Source organism: Gopherus flavomarginatus, chromosome 3, assembly GCF_025201925.1.
Source record: "Gopherus flavomarginatus isolate rGopFla2 chromosome 3, rGopFla2.mat.asm, whole genome shotgun sequence".
In the NCBI taxonomy this organism is placed as follows: Eukaryota; Metazoa; Chordata; order Testudines; family Testudinidae; genus Gopherus; species Gopherus flavomarginatus.
Window position 1 is genome coordinate 216,907,121 of NC_066619.1, and position 20,926 is coordinate 216,928,046.

The window sequence follows — 20,926 nt, forward strand, 5'->3', positions numbered from 1 at the left end:
AGTGTTATTGGGTGGTATTTTCTGGATGGGGACATCTCTGTTCTCCGCTCACTCGCCTCCATTAATCCATATTCACTAAGGGGGGATTGGAGGTTCTCCCTCCAGGTTAATGAACAGACTGTGGTGACCCACTGATTCCCTTCAAAACTGCTTGGTCTCCTTTGATCCACTGAAAGGTGGATGGAGCCGGGATTCCCAGAGGCAGGGAAGCTCCTGCCTCAAATCCACAAAGAAGCTTACCCATTGTTCTGGCTTCCTCCCTGAACCTGAGGTGGTTGGAGAAGGCAGGCTACAGGAGCATAATAAGTGGGCCTTGTGGAAGCACCAACTCAGCTACTGAAACCACTGATGATCCACAACAGAATCAATGCATGCAGGACCCTTGTGAGCAGTGAAGTTTATATCTTCATTTTATAAACAGGTCCAGCAGTTGTGCTTCCTCTTTCCCTGCCCCTGGGTGCACAGCAGGTGGACATAACCTGTATTAATAATTTACCTAATTACAGTAACTCCTCACTTAACATTGTAGTTATGCTCCTGAAAAATGTGACTAAGTGAAACAATGTTAAGCAAATCCAATTTCCCCATAAGAATTACTGTAAATGAGGGGGTTAGGTTCAAGAGAAATTTTTTTTACCAGACAAAAGACTATATTTTTATATATATACATCCACACATGCGCGCAGTTGAGGTGGAAGAGTCAGAGGGTGGGATATTTCCCAGGAAATACCTTACTGCTAAATGATGAACTAGCAATTGGCTGAGCCCTCAAGGGTTAACTCTCACACTCTACAAGGCAGCAGGAATAGAGGGAGGGGAGATAGCATCGCAGACAGAGACACCCACCATGTGTGTGAGAGAGAGAGGTGTGCATTTCCCCTTTAAATACGCTGACCCTACTCTTAAGTACTGCCTTGTTAATTAGATCAGCTTGCTGAAACAGCAGCTGCTGCCAGGAAGCTCCCTCCTGCTCTATGGAAGATGAGGTAAGCGGGGTGCAGGAGCAGGGGGAGGGGGACACCCTTTCCCCCACACAGCAAGCAGGAGTCTCAGGGAGTAGCTCCAAGGCAGAGGGCAGGAGCAGCACATGGCAGTGCGGGGAGGGACAGCTGAATTGCCAGCAATTGATAGACTGCTGGGCAGCTGCTGCACAGGGAGCTGATAGGCAGGGCTGCCGGTCCACCCTGGTTCCAAGCCCCCACCAGCAAGCTGCAACAGGCTGCTTTTCCTGCAAGCAGTGGACAAAGCAGGCAACTGCCAAATGATGTTAGAAGGGAGCATTGCACAACTTTAAACGAGCATGTTCCCTAATTGATCAGCAATGTAACAACGAAACAACATTAACCAGGATGACTTTAAGTGAGGAGTTACTGTAGTTCCATAAGGTTTGAGGGTAAGAATAACAGATATCCCTGTGGCCCTGCCTCCATTGTGATCTTACTTCTTTCAACTCCCTCTATGGTGAAAGAGAGAAATCTGCCTGTACCATCTTCAGGATGTGCTCCGCAAATGGTTCTTTGCGGAATAACCAGATCTCCCAATTTTCACTAAGTAATAATCTCACAAGAATGTCAGGTTTTGGCTCAGAGAGAGGACAGAGATATCCCAACACACAGGGCCGGCTCTAGCCATTTCGCCTCCCCAAGCTCGCCAGTCCCGCGGCTCCGGTGGATCTCCAGCAGACTGTGCCTGCGGATGCTCCACCGGAGCCGCGGGACCAGCGACCCTCCACAGGAACGCCTATGGAAGGTCCACCGGAGCCGCCCGCCACCCTCCAGGAGACCAGCAGAGCGCCCCCCGAGGCACGCCGCCCCAAGCACGCGCTTGGCATGCTGGGGCCTCAAGACAGCCCTTCCAACACAGGCTGAGAGAACGGATAAAACAGATCACACATTATTCCAGAAAATTTACCATTCTGGTTGGACAATAAAAAATTCTGTTGATTTCTGCTCTCATTTACACTGATATAAATCTGAAGAAAGTCCCCTGAAGTCAGTCTGGATTTCCACTGGTTTAACTGAACAAAAAATGGCCCTAATTAATCAGTTGTGTATAAAATTAATATATTAACAGGGTGTCAATCCAATGTCTAGTTTTGCACCAACAATTATGTGTGGGTATAAAACTCAGGACACAGTGAATTTGGGGTATTAATGATTGGCTTCAGATGTGTGCCTGATTTCTGAGCACAATCAGGTAGGTTCAAGTTTAAATCCTCTCCAGATTTTTAGCTCTAGATAAGGTTTTTGCAGCAAAGACTGTATTTGTACAGTGCGTGGCACAGTGGCACCTCAGCCCTCAATTTGTGCATGAGGTAATACCGCAATACAACAAATAATAGTAATAGAGTCATTCTTTAAGACCAAATAATTAATTTGTGGGTTTTTTTCATAAAATCGGAACAGTCCCATGTTAGCCTTACTCTCAATTACTTAATGTTTTAAAAGTCAGCTTTTTTTTTTTTTACCTGAAATAGCAATGAGTGCTCTCTTAAGCCTTTGCTCAATATTTTCCTGTATTTAAAACAAAATCTTGGTATATAATTTCTCAACCTAAATTTCATCCCAGAGACAACTGTTATTGTAGATCTAAACTTTGAAAATTGGTGACCCAAGCTAAGCTATATTTTTCTAACTATGAATGAATCAATGGGCCTGATTATCTTTTCACTCCCATTAGTTTTACACTGGTTTTTCTCCACTGACTTCTGTAGACTTACTCCTGATATAAACTGGTGTAACTGAGACAAGAATCATGGCTTTTATATGTACTTGGAACTATTCAAACCTCATTGGTTTTGCTTTGCAAGGTTTCTCTTCCACTGGAGTTCTATGCTATAAGAACCCCCTAAAAGTTGGTTCCAGAGACAGCCATAGGTTGGAGATGTTACCAGCATGATTTCAATGCAGACACCTCTGTCTTTAGCAGTACTGAGAAATGCACTGAATTTGAAGTCTGAGTTTGTTCTGTTCTGTGGAGTGTGGGGAAGGGCATCGTGTTAGTGATCCTCACAAAGTTCTCCATCCTGACAGGGTGTGGTTTTTTTATTTTGGTTGGGGGTTTCTTTGGTTGGTTTGGTTTTTTGCAAGACACAATGAGGCCTGTTAATTGAGATGTTAAGATTTGGCTTGAAGAATTAGAAAGTGAGGTTTGTCAACTATGGGAAGAATGCAATTCTGGTTGGGTGAAGCAAAACAAGTTCTAAAATGCTGCATTTGTTTGCTTAATGGCAATGTATTTATTCATTTATTTATTTATATGGAAATGCCATCATTAGTCCCAGAGTTGGCTCAATTCTATAAGTGATTAATTAACTTTGTACTCTGGTCCATTAGCAAGAAATCTGATAGCCCCTAGAGAATGCTGGTCACTGTGTGACCCAGAAAATGTTACAGTATGAACAGCTCTACATGTTAATTACTTGGTTAGAATTATTGCCATTCCCATTAACTCTTCCTTTAAACTGTATTAGAGCATTGCTTTGTTGATAGAAAGAATTGCCACAGAGTACTGCTGAATATGTTAAATGTCAGAGACTGTGTTCGATCACATTCATTAATAAAACCATCATTAAAACAATTAAAAACAAAAATTCAAGCTCACCAAATGTCCATAAGACAATCCAACCCCCACTCCCAAAAAATAACATTCTCCTATCACCTTATCACACCAATGCCAGAAGAAAAACCACTGCCTACACTTAGTTAATTGGTATTGTCATACCTTTACTCTTTATGACAGGATAGTTTGCATAAGTGTCTGGAGCCAAAGCCTGCTGTATTCACTAGAGGGACTCCCAATGACTTAAATAGCTTTTGGGTCAGGTAAGTGGATTTTATAAATGTTTACAGCTGTTAATCTGAAACGTCCCTTGTAAGAAAAAAATGTAATAACTGTTACATACTTGTCATCTATGAATAATAAAGCACAGGACAGCCCACTTGCTACATTTATCAATCCCTCATGGAAAAATATTCATCTCCCAGCCACCCGCCTCAGATGATGGCACCACAAGGTCTGGTTCTCAGAAAAGATGGATGCTTCTGTTGAATTCATTGGGAGTTGTGAGTGCTGGCCCCAGTGAAACTTATGCCTATAGTTGATGTGGCTCATCTTTTTATTTAACACGTAAGTGTGACAGAATCACGGGCTGCATCCATCCCCTTATACTGAATTGTGAGCTGCTCTGTGAATGAGGGACCACTACTGTTTGGCACTTGAGAGAGTGAAATTAGCAACAAGACTATTATGAGGGAACAGTAACTACTGTACAAAACTGTCAAATGGCATAAAGGCTTCATTTGATCAGATTGATTTCCAGTGGAGATAAGGCATTTTATGGCCTTGTAGCCTGACAGTTCTGGGATAGTCTTTAAATTTTATTTGAACAGAAAAACAAAGCTTCAGTTCATTTGGGGGGTTTCAGTGAGATGCAGGAGAGTTCAACTGGCGGGGGAGAACATAAAATGACTTGATGCATTGACTCAAAAAGCCTTAATAGTTTCAAGGATCACCCGAGAACAATTTTGGAACCAAAGAAGTGGGATCCTCTCTAGAGTCCTAATGTTACAGGTTCCAAACCTATTGACTGGGAAAGCTATTCTGGTGTTTTCCTGCAATATGAACAAAATGCTACATTATTGTCAAATTTCATGTAAAAACCAAGGACCAGGCTGTATCCAGGGCCAGCTTTATGAACTGTGGTGGTGATCCAGGGCTTTGGTGGCACTTCAGCGGTGGGGGGTCCGCTCCGAGTCTTCCGTGGCACCGAAGGCCCCCCCCCACCGCTGAAATGCCACCGAAGACCCCTGGAGTGGATCGCCCACTGCCGAAATGCTGCCGAAGACCCCCAGAGCGGACTGCCGCTGGATGAGTAAAAAAAAAAAAAAAAAATTAAAAAAGCACCTAAGATGCGGGGCCCTGGCTTGTTGCCCTGTTCAGCGCGGGGCCCGATTCCAGGGAATTGGGGGAATCGGCCTAAAGCCGGCCCTGGCTGTATCAAATAACTGTAGAGGAAGATCTCTAAAACCACCAAAGCTGGTGAATCATAGGTAGGTATCAATGTTCTCTGAGTCATCACTGTTGCAGTGCCTCAGAGTGGAAACAAAAGGCATTGTGCTGCTGAAGGGACTGTCTTGACTGAGATACATAAGGGAAAATACGACTATAGCTCTATGAAAATTACATAAGTTTTCCCCTTCAATCTCAGTACTACTGTGTACTGCACTGTGTGCCAAACAGTCCAGGAAAATAATTTATATGGAAAGTACACATTTGTGCAACACTACACAATAAGGCCCTGTTATCCATTCATTTCATTGGGGCTACGCACATGCTTAAAACTAAGCACGTTTTTAAGGGTTTTCAGGATCCTGGCCCACTAAATTAGCTTTGTAATTAATTGTCCCCGACCCTAAGTTCCATCTAAAGGAATGCCCTGCTGTTTAGTAAAAAATAAAATGTATAGTATGTGGCTTAGAGAGTAGAGATGTTACATAAAGTGTCTAAACCTATGAAAATACATTGTACTATTGTAACAATGCATTTTTCTATAAAAGACTGATGTGTAAATAAGGTTTGCAATACATTTGTAAACGTTATATTGAATTATCTGAGCAATAAGTGATAGTGTAATTGAAAAGTATATTTTAATACATAGGCCACAAGAAGACGAAAGTAAGTTTTATATGCAACTTTAACTGTTACATTTTCTGTATTCTGAATGCTTAATAGTATGATCCCTTAATGTCACAAGCTATATTAAATATAGTTAAATTTTAACTGGGCCCGGTAGCATCTTCCACCTTTCTTTAACATTTTTAAATGAATGAAGAAGCAGATACGTGCAAGGAATACCATTTGGTAATATTAACTTCTGCTCACTTTTCAGTTCTGGTGCCATAATTGAAAATCTTTTAATGTCTAAATCAAATTATTATTTTTTAAGAATTTTGGCTATACTATTTCATCTAGTAGTACATGAATTAAATTGTAGCACTTTATTAGTACTATCATATAAGTGCATGCTAGAGAGAGCAATAATGATCTCTCTTTCTCATACGCACACACACAATGGGGTGTCTGTCCCACACAAGGCCTGGAGGAGTTAAGGTGGCTAGGGGGACCTATTAACTGCCTAGGCTGCACCTGGAGGAGCAGCCAGTGAGCAAGGACTAATTAGAGATGAGGATCAGCTGGACAGGAACAGGAAGGCCCTGTATAAAGCCCATCAGCTGAGAGCAGAAAGTGGCTGCAGTGAGGAAAAACAGCAATCATTCAAGGCAAGAGAAGATAAGGTAGGAAGTAGCCCATGGATACAGAAGTCTAATGAAGTCTAACAATATTCTCTACTTTACATTTTTTTAATATCATTGTTGTTTGACCTTTGAAACCAACACAGATATAATACTGTGCAAATATGACGCTTAATTTACTTTTCAAACTCAGCAAGAATGGCCCACAGCTCATGCCATTGACTTTTAAAATATCTAAGGTCAATATTGTGACACATCAAATCACCAATCATATGAAATACTGAAAAAAAATATTATGGTGTATTCATTAATAACTAAACAGCAGAGTTAACTTTTTATAATCACAAATTACCTCTCTGTGGATCCTGGAAGATAGTTCTGAAATAAATGTAGTGCTTCGGGGATGCTGTAATCTGTTTATCATGAAGCCCTCCATTATCAATTATCTAGGTCAGCTGCAAAGGTAAAACTAGATTGTATTTTCCTCAGTAAGCATATTTACACCAGCTATTGTGATTACTTTGGCACTTCATACCACATTCATTGGCATTGTGTTTTTAGAGAATAGGGTATCTAAGGCCCACTAAAAGGAAGAAATATTACTTTTTTGTAGCAACTTTTTCCCAAATAATAAGAATGGCCATACTGGATTATCTCATCCATCTAGTCTAGTATCCTGTGTCTGACTGTGGCCAATGTCATATACATTGGAGGGAACAAACAGAACAGGGCAATTTCTAGTGAGCTATCCCCTGTCATTCAGTCTTAGCTTCTGGCAGTTGGAAGCTTAGGGACACCTGGTGCATAGGTTTATGTCCCTGACCCTTTTGGCTAATAGCCATTGATGAACCCATCCTCCATGAACTCATCTAATTCTTTTTTAAACCAATCATACATTTGGCTTTCATAATATCCCACTACAATGAGTTCCACAGGTTGACTGTGTTGTGTGTAGTACATTGTTTTTAAATCTGCTGCCTATTAATTTAATAGGATTCTCCTTAGCTCTTGTGTTGTATGAAAGGGTAAATAACACTTCCCTACTCACTTTTGCCATACCATTCATGATTTTATAGACTTCTATTATATCCCCTCCCTTAGTTCTTTCTATTCTAAGATGACCAGTGTGTCTCTTTAATTTCTTTTCATATGTAAGCTCTTCCATACCTATAATCATTTTTGCTGCCCTTCTCTGCACTTTTTCCAATTTCTGCTCTCTTTTTAGATAAGGCAACCAGCACTGCTACAATATTCAAGGTGCGGGAGTACCATGGATTTATATAGTGGCGTTATTATTCTGTTTTATTATCTATCCCTTTCCCTTAAATTGTGCTCAACTTAAAGTGCTAATTAAATATTCCTGCTATTATGATAAAGTAAGTTGTAAAGGAGTAGTTAAACATATCTAGTAGGGTTAAATTTTCAGTGTGCTGCAAACTCCCATTTTTATTTAAAGGCCCAATTCTGCACCCATAGAAATTAATTATTTTGTCATTGATTTCATTGGGAGCATGATCAGTGCTAAAAAAAAATTCTAAGGTAGGTCAGTATTTGGCAATTACTAATGAAGATTCTAATGAGCTGCTATTCTATCAATTCTATTGGTTGATTGACTGCAGTAGTAGTCAATATAGGATTAATATGTGCCTTCAATTAGATTGTCAGATTCACTGACAAGTATTTAACAGGACACTGCTGGGGGAGAGAGAGTGTACAAATGGTGAAGTGTGGATGTACGAAGCAGAAGTCTCACTAAGCTTACCTTGCAGAGCTCAATCAGATAAAAAGTAACTGATAGGAGATGGTAAATTAAAATATCATCCACTCGACCACTTTAGCTATACTCACACCATAGCAGACAACGTCAAAGTGGCCAATAGCATATACAGGAGCCACCTAATGTAAAATGGAACTCTGAACTTCTGTTTTTGGGCACAATATAGAAATGATATCAATCAGAGCTATATTTTGACAAATAGCTGTTTCATACATCTTTTCCTTTTCTTGATAATATCTAATACAAGTATAATACATATTAGTATAAATTTTACATCATTTCATTTGTTTATGGGAAATAGATTATACTACAAAATGTTTCAAAAGAAATTACATGCCTCTGATATCTAATACATGCAAGTCTCTTGATGCCATAGTTTCAAGTGGCTCTGAATGTAATATAGAATCTTGATTGCAGTGTAAGAAGTTTTTTTTTACAGTAAATCCATTCTAGAGCCCCCATTTTGCAGATACTATACAGTCGTTTTTTCTGTTTAGATTAAAGCCTCAGGTCAAGCTTGTTACCAATGAAGGCAGAATTGAATAGCAAAAAGTCCATTAATTTCAGTAGAAAAAGATCAGACCCCTAGAAATTACTGCCGTGGAACAGGTTGTCCAAAAAAATCCACTGGTTTTATTGATGGCTTAAGACATTGCCAAAGACTGTAGCTCCTTTTGCATGAGAAACAGAAAGCTAAATCGTTAGTGCTGCACTTGTACTCTCTCTTGAGTGTACATGTAATGTGAATTTCTTCAGCTTTTCATCATGATGACACAAACAATGGCTTGCTTTCTCTCAGAAGACCAGCATTTGTGTGAAACACATGGAAAATGGTTAGTTTACAGCATAATTAAAATAAAAAGTGAAAGGTGTAGAAAAGAGGGCTGTACGTACACAGCAACAGGATTGAATAAACTTGTCCTCAGGTTAAGGATTGAGAGCTGTACTTGGATGTCTACAATACAAAATAACCAGGTCTTTTTATACATGAAACTGGGTTTGGCTAGGAGGTTCAGAAGCACAGTCCAATAGGTGCACGCTATTCTAAACTCTACCAGAACCAATCTTAAGATTTTTCCCTTAGTGAATAAGGACATTGCAAATCTTGAAGAAAGTATGCTTGCTTCCCCGTGGAGAAGTCTGGAGTTTCATTGAAGACCTGTAGATCCAATTTCTTAAAATAAGTTAGGGAAGGGATCAATAGTGAAAATGCACATTTTCTGTAACCATGTTGAGGAGAACATCCACCAGATAGCATGAAGTTGACACTAGCAAAAGGAGACGTATTTTTCCCCTAAACACCTCCAACAATGGGATTTACACTCTGCAAGTCTCTCAAAGTCATAGATAAGAAAAGCTGTGTAAGTTTCTGTGTCCTTTAGAACAATGAAATATTATACAATACAGGTCCAGTGCTAAATCAAAGGTGAGCTTTGTTTTTGAATGGGTGGTGAAAAGTTGTGTCCTAGACTTAGCTGCTGTTTGCTTTAAATATTTTAATTTTGGGATGTTCAGAATAAATGTGGATTATGTTTTGTTGGAATAAAATTGAAAAACCAATAGAATGTACTGTAGGTAGCAGAGTACCAAGGTTACAACTTGTTAATGAAACACAACACCTCTCCTCCTCCTCCCCCCCCCCCCCCCGTAGCTATGTTGTCACAAGCTGGCATTTTACCAAAACATTTTCTAAGCACACACACTGCAGGAGATCAGTTGTCAGAGAAATACTAACTTAAGGAATCTTTATTTTAATTTCTACTTTTCCCTTGCAATATTGCAAACTGAGCCCCAAACCCCTGTCATTCTGGATATTTATCATCTGAAATCTTTTTTTTGCAAGACATGAAATTCCTTAGTAAGTGTTTTTAAGAAAGATGTCCAAATACTCTTGTAAAAAAAAAACAGTCTTTGCAAAGCATTGGGGTTGTGTGTGTGTGTCACATCAAGTTCAAAATGCCCAAGGTTTAATGACCTAGCAGAATAAACTGTTCATGCTGCCAAATATGCACTTAGGACAATCAACCTCACATACAAGTGGTTGCATTCAGAAATAGATCCCAAGAAAGCAGCAATCAGCCATTTTGTCAGTGATAGGTAAATGCCTGAATAGACTACCAGTGCAACTACTTTTACTTTGAATAAGCTGAAAATTTGTAAAAGATTCAGAAAAGATGATATGACAAGACAACAAAACTACTAGTTAATGGATAATGTTCTCTATTTTTCTGGGGGTGATGTAAGAAGGCCTTAGATTACTTATCTATGAGAAAGCTGTGCCGATTTTAGTTAAATTGGTGTATCCCAGAGGTAGGCAACCTATGGCACGCGTGCCGAAGGCAGCACAGGAGCTGATTTTCAGTGGCACTCACACTGCCCGGGTCTTGGCCACTGGTCTGGGAGGCTCTGCATTTTAATTTAATTTTAAATGAAGTTTCTTAAACATTTTAAAAATCTTATTTACTTTACATAAAACAATAGTTTAGTTATATATTATAGACTTATAGAAAGAGACCTTCTAAAAAGGTTAAAATGTATGACTGGCACGCGAAACCTTAAATTAAAGTGAATAAATGAAGACTCAGCACATCACTTCTGAAAGGTTGCCGACGCCTGGTATAAAGGAAACAGGTTCATATTACTGAGATTAAGAACCATCACTGCAACATTTTTATGTATGTAAGTGTGGAATCATAATTAGGAGCACACATTATTTCTGTAGTGCCAACCTCTGGTGTATCCCTTTTTACAGACACTTTTTTGTTTATGAAGTTAACTTAGCTTAAGCTCTTTCCCATTGTAAATCACTTCCTTAACTAATAATGTTATTAGTTGTATAACTCACAAACAGTGTAATTTGATTCCCCCCGCCCCAACATTTAGCATACATACCTCCTTGACAAAACTGGCCTGCAAGGAGGCTCCAAAGACAGCTCTTCCTGCAAAATATGGGGAGCAGTTCTTTCTTTCATCAAAACAGGACATATGCGACAGGTGGGGAGAGGCAGCTCTTCCTCTGCTAAAAGAATATTCACTATTATGGCAGTTTAGGATGGAGCAGGGCTGCCCAGAGGATTCAGGGGGCCTGGGACAAAGCAGGGGAGCTGCGGTGCTTGTACTCACCCAGCAACAGTCTGGGTCTTCGGTGGCATTTCAGTGGTGGGGGGTCCTTCAGTCGCTCCGGGTCTTCGGCAGCACTGAAAGCCGCCTGCTCCCGAAATGCCACCAAAGACTCGAACAACTAAAGGGCCCCCCGCCACCAAAATGTTGGACAAAGATCCAGACTGCCGCTGGGCCAGGGCTCATGGGGCCCTACGGGACTGGGGCAAATTGCCCCACTTGCCCCCCCCCCTGCAGCCCTGGGATGGAGACACAGCATGCTTTATCTAGCTGTTTAACACTGGCTGATCAGAGTTACCTGCCTTGACAGGAATGGTGTGCATTCAATCAGTGTGGTCACCTTAATCTTCCTGTCTAGTCTGGATACCTAGTGATGCCTCTTAAGCTTGAAACTCCATTTCTGAACTGATCCATAAGATCATACCCCTCTTTCTTCAAATCTCTCTTCAGGACTTACCCTTGCTGCAATGTTTATAAAAAAGCTAGTCTAAAAGCCCAGGATAAGGATAGTTGGCACATTATTTTTAATATGCTTTGATTTTGCAAGTGTATATAGGAGCGGTGCATGTTTGATAGTAACTTTTCTTGTGCCCTTCATGCTAACTCATTGAGGCTAGGATCATGGTTTCATATATGTACGTACAGCACCTACAACAATGGGCCCACAATCCTGAATTGGGCTTCTGACTGCTATTGTAATGCAAATATAAAAGCTACATGCTGCCATCTAAGAATCAATTCTTCATAAACTGTTGAATGTTGCAAAAGGGATTCAGTAACAGCCTGATCTTTCAGTATTACTTGGGTAAATATCAGCCTAAGGAAAGTCATCACACAGGCCCTAGTAAAAGTACTTCCAAAAATTTTAGACACACCCAAGCAATAACATGTTATCAAGATACTGTAACTTGTCTGCCAGTTTTGCATTGTTGAGGCACAGTGAAATTTCACTCCACCTGTATCATGCAGTAAAAAATTCACAAATATGCAACTTTCCTAATAATGCTGTTAATAAGATTGAAGATTAAGATAAAGACATCACTACTGAACAAAGACAGCTGTGATTAAAATAACAAAATAACGTTAACAAGAGTTTGCACACAGTAAATGAATGTGCCACATGCACTTGCAATGATAGCCACATTTGCTCAAAGGGTGAACTGCTACCAGCTTTAAATACTAATACGTTGCACTTAATTGTGTAAAAGATCTCAAGGCACTTCAAAAAAGAGTGAGAAACTTAAATTGTCTAGATTTTTTTGCACCCATAAAATTCCACCTGCAAATTATAGGCCCCCTTTCTTCTGAAGAAACACACATTTTATCACCTGGGATTAGCAGAAAAGATAATTCTTATTCTTTAGTAGAAGCTTTCAGAGAGTCCACCGCACATGATTAACTTTAAGCAGCCTCCTTGCAAACTGTTTGCAGGATTAATACTTTGATGTAGAAGTGGAATGAAACTTTTTGGAGAATGGCAAGCTACTTTAAATGGGACAGAACTGGCAATGAAAGCCAAGATCTTGAAAACACATATTGATGCGATTATTCACATGCTTAAAGTTAAAGCATTTTCAGGATTAGTACCATAATGTTTTCTGGTCAACTTGCACAAAGGGTCGTATTTTCAAAAGTGTTTAAAGTAGGAGCATATTGTGTAAGAACAGGAAGAATTTTACATAGTAAACCCTACTATTTCTTGTCTCAAACAACATTTCTCCACTCAGACAATGAATGAATTTGTGCATTCAAACAAATTTCCATAAAGGTCAAATATTTCTTTTCAAATTACTGGAGTAGAAAATTGCAAGCATTTAAACATTTATGAGTAAAGATGTAAGGCCCCACAGTCTCATATAACATTCATGATATGAAACCATATTTACTCTACTTGTTAAATTTGCTTGAAGTGCCCACTATGATCTATTTGGCGGAATGTATGTACTTATTTCCACCCCTGTCCCTCAAAAAAGTCCTTTCAATGCCTCAGTGTAGACATATCAAGGAAAGATAAGATTTCTGAATATTATTTTCTTATTCTTACCAATATAGGATAAAATCTGATTGTTTGTTTGTTTCAGGAAAGCACTTTCAGTTATTCAAGCCAGCTTAGATTTGTAGAACACCAATTAAACACGTAGTAATGTATTGACTGGTATTAATTGCAGTTGCCACCTTAAGATGAGATTTTGTGTCAAGATATAAGAATACAGGAGCAAAGATATTTATTCAATTTAATGATAAGTATTAATCATTCAAAATTGATTTCAAATGACCTTGATTTTTTTGGGGGGAGCAGTGTGGGAAGTAAAGAATTTTCAATAAGAGAAATATCAGTCAAAGAAGTCTTACCTCTCTTTGGCATGGAGCACAAAATATTTTTATTAATATATTAACTTCAGCCTTGTAATCATTTTGTGTAGCATTCAGTCTGACATTATTAATATTCAGCACAGTGCTCAAAAGAAAAGTCAAAGGATGGAAAACAAACGTTAAAAGCCAAATCATTTTTTTAAAAGAAATGACATTCTACTTTGAAAAAGTCAGAGCAATTATGATATTAATTTCATTTTACCATGAAGTTATTCATTTCAACCTTTTACCTAGTAGAATAATCTGAAGTGAATGAGTCTTTAAAGTGGACAACATTGTTCTGTTAAATGATATAACCCATTTTCTGCACATTATATTGTTTCAACTAAAGAATCAAGAATCAAATTTAATTTCCCATTAAGAGGTCCATATTTCTGAAGTGACAGAAGAGATGAGTGTTTGTTTATTGAATGGGCAAATGTGCTTTTTTTCAGACCAGCCTTACCTTCTGCACTGGTGACATTGTAATTCTATTTTAGAGAGCTTTAATCATATTTTTCTATTTAAGAAAATTTACTGCTCAAAAAAAATAGTAGATTGACAACCCTGGTCATCATTGCCAGTTTCTTGGATCTCTTGGAGAATCTTTTAAAGGAGTGTGCTAAATTTCACCTGGTCTTGCATTAAGACATTCTCATAGGTTCCATGCCACACCAGAAGTCAAATCACATGTGATTAAAAAATTCGTCTTTCATTTTAAACCCTTTTGACAAAACTGAGCTGAGTTTCAAGTTAGTAACATCATCAAGAGGTCTGCATGGCTTCTGCTTAACATTTAAATTAGAGATTTGTGATAGGCACCACACACACCAGGGCCACTCATAATGGGGGGCAAATGGGGCAATTTGCCCACGAGAATGGCTGAGGCTCCCTCCCCGACCCCAGCCCAACTCAACCCCACGCCTTTGCCCCTCTCCCAGAGCCTCAGCACATCCAGGAGCATCCCTGGACAGCTGCAGTGTGGCTCTGGCAGGGCCTGAGCTCCTTCCCGCTCAGAGTTGTGTGGTAAGGGGGCAGGGCTGCGAGCTCCAAGCTGAGCAGAGGGAGCTCAGGCCCCACTGGAGCTCGCAGCCCTGCTCCCTTACCACACTGCTCTGAGTGGGGAGAAGCTCAAGCCCCGCCAGAGCCATGCTGCAGCTATCCAGGGTGCTGGATGCGCTGAAGCTCCGGGTGCGGGGGGGAGCCAGGAGTAAGGTGCCAGGACTGGGGAGGTTGGATAAGAAGCAGGGATTCCAGGGGACAGGGAGGGGGCAGAGGTTGGGGGGTGGTAAGGAGACAGGGAACAGGGAGGTTGAATTGTGGGCATTCCAGAGGGGTCTGTGAGGACTCAGCAGGGGGGGTGGATAGGGGTCAGGGCAGTCAGGGGACAGGGAGCGGGGTGGGGTCCTAGAGTGGTGATGGGGAGTGGGGTCTCTGGGAGATGGTGAGGGGACAAGGAGCAGGATGATTGGGGATTCTGAGGGGAAGCAGGCAGTCGGGGGGCAGGAAGTGGGTGGGGGTCGGATAGGGGGCAGGTTCAGGCTGTTTGGGAGGCACAGCCTTCCCTACCCTAAAGCTCATTCAGCAGTTTGAGGCTTGCAGAAGAGCCAAGCTGTTAGCTTTTCCATTAGGGCTACCATCTCTTTCACTTCTCAAATGCCAAATTATAGTCTCTATTTAATTTCAGTGCCATAGGGAGGATAGCTTCATTTAAAATTAGCCACTGGGCAAGGGATCACATAAGAGCAATATTCTTCCCAATCCTACCAAGGGAGACCCCCCGCCCCTTTCCCTGCATTCCCTGAGGCTTCAGAGGGGTTAATTCAGTGGTTCTCAAACTTCTGTACTGGTGACCCCTTTCACATAGCAAACCTCTGAGTGTGACTCCCCCTTATACATTAAACACTTTTATATATTTAACACTATTATAAATGCTGGAGGCAAAGTGGGGTTTGAGGTGGAGGCTGACAGCTCACGACCCCCACTTTAAGAACCCCTGGGTTAATTTAATTTTAGCACCCTGTGTCCATTCACATGCATGTGCTATTTTGAGCATTTCAGTTTTCACAACATAGGCTCATCCCAGATTCTGGAACCAGCTCAAATGCTCAGTTCATGGAGAATGTACATAAGCTATACTAAAGACAAACCCACAGTAACTGTCTCCAGTTTGTGAGGGACCCCATGGATCCAGTCTCTAGGAAACAGATAAATGCATGGAGGTTAAGTCCATTAATGGCTATTAGCCAGGATGGGTAAGGAATGGTGCCCCTTGCCTCTGTTTGTCAGAGGGTGGAGATGGATGGCAGGAGAGAGATCACTTGATCATTACCTGTTAGGTTTACTCCCTCTGGGGCACTTGGCATTGGCCATTGTCAGTAGACAGGATATTGGGCTGGATGGACCTCTCGTTTGACCCAATATGGCTGTTCTTATGTTCTAACGTAAATGAACCCAAAGTTATGGAGACAGAGGAGAGTCAAGGAAGCCAGCAGAGTATCAGAAACCTGGAAAAATCTCTGACTGGATGGGCTCAGGAGTTTGGTCACAAGCTGAGGTGGTTCAAAAGTTTTGGATTTTTTTTTAAGCAGAATTTTGTTATTGTTTCTTTAAACAATCAAACACAGCAAGCAGCAAATATTTGGCCACACGCTTCTGAAACCCCAAACCATATTCAAGTTTTGGCAGACTAATTTCAGCTTTTCAATTAAAAAAAACAAACAAATTTTGAAGGAAAGCAGACATTGTCTGTGATTTTTTTTCCGCTTTTTAAAAACCTGGTTTTTGATCCAAAAAAGTTTTGATGGAAAATATTTGTCCAACCCTTTTAATGAGCTTTAGTGCCTTTTAGCACTAGCTGATGCTGAGAACCAGTGATACTTTGTAAAGAAGTTTTCTCAAAACGGGATTTGTGCCAAGATGCGGAAGGTTTATTTTTCCCAGGGCCGCCCATGGGGGGGGGAGAGCAAGTGGGGCAATTTGCGCCAGGCCCCGCAGGCCCCCCGATGAGAATATAGTATTGCATAGTATTGCAATTTTTTTGCATGGAAGGGACCCCCAAAATTGCTTTGCCCCAGGCCCCCTGAATCCTCTGGGCAACCCTGACACACACACACGAAAAACAGAACCTCTGCCCCCAAAACCTTATAATTTAAGGCCCTAGTCCTGCATTTACCCAAATTTATCTCTACACACTGTGTACTCCCAGCCTCATTAAATTGTGCAGCTCCAGATCATGAGTTGTAAAATTATTGTATCTGATATTCATATAGCATCATTCATCCATAGATCCCAAAGCAGTTTTCAGTCAAAGTGCTTTTTCTATTTTCTCATGAAATGCACAGATTGAAATGATTTCATAGTCTGATGGGCTCTTGGAGTTTTGCTTGGTGTAGCTGTAGAAATATAAATATTATCTGAATTTTGTTCTTTTTTCCAATAATTATGGAGATCAAATGCACTACTCCCAAATATACCAAAACATTATGTGTATGTGATGTCTAGAAAGCCATGAAGATGAGATTCCCAAAAATATTTATACTGTATGCCCATGTTTTTTCTCCTACCCATGCTGGAAAACTGTTTTCACCACTGTGTACACTGTATATTGTGGATGAAGCCATAGTGTCTAGATACACTGTTTTCATGCAGGTGCTCTGTCAGTGACAAGATTAATGTTTCTGAACTTTGTTTAAAATTTAAGATATCCTGTCATAATATTAAGGCCTGGAAAAAACAATGTTTTCCCTAATCAAACCATTATTTATAGGAATTGTTACAGCTGGTGAGTGCCAACACAGGCTCTCCACATGCTTTGCCAATGTGGACGCATCGTGAGTTAGACCACAGTAGGAGGCTTTAATGCGCTCCAACTTGTAAGTGTAGCCAAGCCCTAAGACTGATATGCTGAAGACCTAAGTACCATTAAATAACCTGCTGGCATCCACGTTTAAAAGGTGATAATTTGTTTGTCAGGCATTTATATAATTAGGCTTAGATGGATTCCCTGGAAGATGTCATGATTAACTTAATCTCCTGATGATGAAGCACTTTACAAATAAGTAGAATGTAACATGTTAATAAAAATTATCATGCCAAATATTCAAGAAAGCCAAACTTTGAGTCATCATTGGGCATTTGTACCATACTTCAGTGAAGAGGAGAAATTATAGAGGACACTGGATGATCAGAGAACCAAAGAAAAGCTCCTCCTTGTAAACATGTTACTATGTGACTAGTGCCATATGCAGCTTTCAATCACAGCTATTTTTTCCTCATTCTTGGCATCCAGTGGTAGCTTGTGGTTCCCATTTTCACTCTGGCTGCTCCCCACTCTGGCACAGGTTACAGGAGTCAAAATGAAAATGAGAGCCCCAAGCAGGCTCTGGAGTTCCAGCAATGAGGATAGATTGATATGACTGAAGACTGCCACCCAGCTGACAAATTCCCTCCCCCCTGCTGAGCCCTTCAATTCGTTTTCTCCTCTCCTTCACTTAAAAAGCGTCCCACACTTGATCTATAATCTTGCAAAATTGTCAAACATACCAAACTAAGTACAAAATCTATGTGCTTGTCCTTAATCATAATGACTAATACCAAAATGTTACTTGCCAGTTGAAGAAAAAATTACTGTGGTCCAACATGTAGCTAGCATTTTGCAAGGACATTCCTGTTGGCACATCTTGCCTTGTTGGTTTCTTCTACTTGAGATTTTTCCCCAATGTATAATCCTATAGTTTCTAGCTGAATCACTGACTGTCAGAGCCCACTCTCAAGATGGATTAAGTTCTGTGTGGTTGATCATTTCAGCTAGAAACAATTTTGTCCTGGTGAAAAGCCAGGAAGTCACATCTGTCACAAGCAGCTAACTACAGTACCTGAAGTACAACACTTTCCTATTCCCTCTGCAAATTCTGAGATGATATAAACAGTCCAGTCATACTTCTCTCCCTGTGATTTTTCTGGCATAAGAATCCAGACTGTAGTAAATAATGATTAATAAATCTGTAAGGGGTTTTCATCTGAATACTTCGGTAGCATTTTGTATTGTAAACAGATTTTCGTGCTTTACTCTTCAGGTTTACTTAATATATTTTCCTTGCATTTTTTTTTTAAAAAACCTTCATTCCCACAACCATTCTACACCACTGAATTCTCTCAACAAAAGGGAGGAAACTGTAAAAGAGGATCAAAGAAACCAATGTGATGACTTTTGCTCAGGTTTAGGTGCTCTAATACCATGGTATTAACATGATAGAATGCTTAGATAAATACTTATTTCTTTGATGTATTACAATGATGGGGTTTTTTTAACCACAGGCATTTATGTAGTCATACTAATTATGCATTTATGAGGAAAACATACTTCAGTTAACCCTGACTCCAGGATCTGCATTTGCTTTCACCTGCATAGATTGTGGAGACACTTTCCAGCGGCAGACTATCTGAGAAAAAGCAATGCAAAGTGCATGCAAACTCCTCTGGTAGGAAATCTACAGCTAGTCAGCAAAGCCCTGACACTGGCCCAGGGTGAACAAGGCTGTTATTTCCAATTACACCTGAAATTGTGAAAAAAACTTTCCTTTTTGATATTAAATATGATTTCCAAATCTCAGGGTTTTTTTAAAGAATTGATTTGCTTCTTTACAGCTTTACCTTGCATGTGAGCTCTCTCTGTGTATGTGTCAGATTCTGCCATTCTTATTCATGCTGAGCACTACTAAACTTCACAAGTAGTCTCATTGGGCTAGATAGTGAACCTTTTACTCAGTTCTAAACAGTTATTCCCCAAAATAGCCTCATTGCAGTCAATGGGATTATCTATGGGACATGCTCTACTCTTACATGCAGGAAGTGAACAGTAAACATTAGCACAATGAAGTTTCTCAGAGTCCCGCAGAAGAAAGATAATTGTAACCGTACCGTGTGGTTCTTTCACTGCAATTTTTTGAAAAGTATTTACAAAAATTTACAATTTACTGGTAGCGTTTGTGAAAAGCATGAAGAAATAAAACATGACCATGTATCATAGTGCAGCCTTAACACTGTTTTGTATCTAAATACTACAAGCAGTGAACCATGATTCAGAGTAAAAAATTAGTTGATACAGCACACGTGCTGATTAAGACAATATATTACAACATTAAGCAGCACAGTGGTTGACTCCTCTTACTTTAGTCTCCATTATGATTTATATCACCAATGTGATTTAGAGCACCTAATTTTTATCAGACTCTTAATCTAGGCGATGATCTTCATCGCTTTCCCTCACCAAGACTTTGGCAAAATCCTGCCACTTTATACTCATCACTCATAAAGTTATCCCCTTTCTTACTGCACTTTATAGCCAAATAGCTAGTCCATATCTATTTGCTGCCACAAGTGCAACTGCTTCCTTGCAAGTCTTGTTGATACTAGCCTCCTTTTATGGTACTGCCAAGATCATTTTTATCATCTATTGCTTTGACTATGTTCATATGCAGATCAGAAAGCCTCGACCCTTTCTTCTCTGAGTCACTCACTGGATCCCTTTTTGTACTGTATATCAAGTTCAGACATCTTGTCTTTGCCTTCAAGGCCCTATACCATTCAAAACTACTCATATCTCTTGACTTGGTAGCCTTTCAACGGCCATACAGGGTCACACCAAAGGTCCATCTAGCCCAGTATCCTGTCTTCCAAGGTGGCCAATGGTAGGTGCCTCAGAGGGAATGAACAGAATAGGTAATCATCAAGTGATCCATTCCTAGCGTCTGGCAAACAGAGGGTAGGGACACCATCCTTCCTATCCTGGCTAATAGCCATTGATGGACCTATCTTCCATGAATTCGTCTAGTTCTTTTTTGAACCATTATAGTCTTGGCCTTCACAACATCCTCTGTCAAGTTACACCCAACTGCTATGCTCTGCCAGCAACGCTAACCTCAATATAGCATTCAACTCCTTCTCCCAGAGGGATCTCTGCTCCTTTTGCCATGCTTTCCCTCACTATTGAAACACCATCCTCAAATTAGTTCAATAAGGGTGCACTTACACTGCACGATTCTTTCAGTGGCATGTAGCATATATAACTGTGCAGCACCTCCACCACAGGTATAAATAGTAGTATAGATGGCTGGTGAGCTATGGCTTAGGTGAGTAAAGACACACCTGAAGGGTGTGGGTACATACATGAATACGTACCTTAAGTGACTCTCCACCCCAAGCCCTGCCTACTCTGCTATTTTTAGCAATGTGGTGTCCTGCTGCCTTCTCACTGCTAGAACCACTCCGTGCCACAGAAAAGAACTCCAATAGTGGAAAAAGGCTTCATCCATTCCCTGTAGCTGGAGCCTTTCCTGTGTTGACAGGAAAGGCTCAGCAAGAGCTCTCACTCTGGCAGTGCCTTTTACTGACACCTGCAGCAGCGTGGACATGGTGTGCT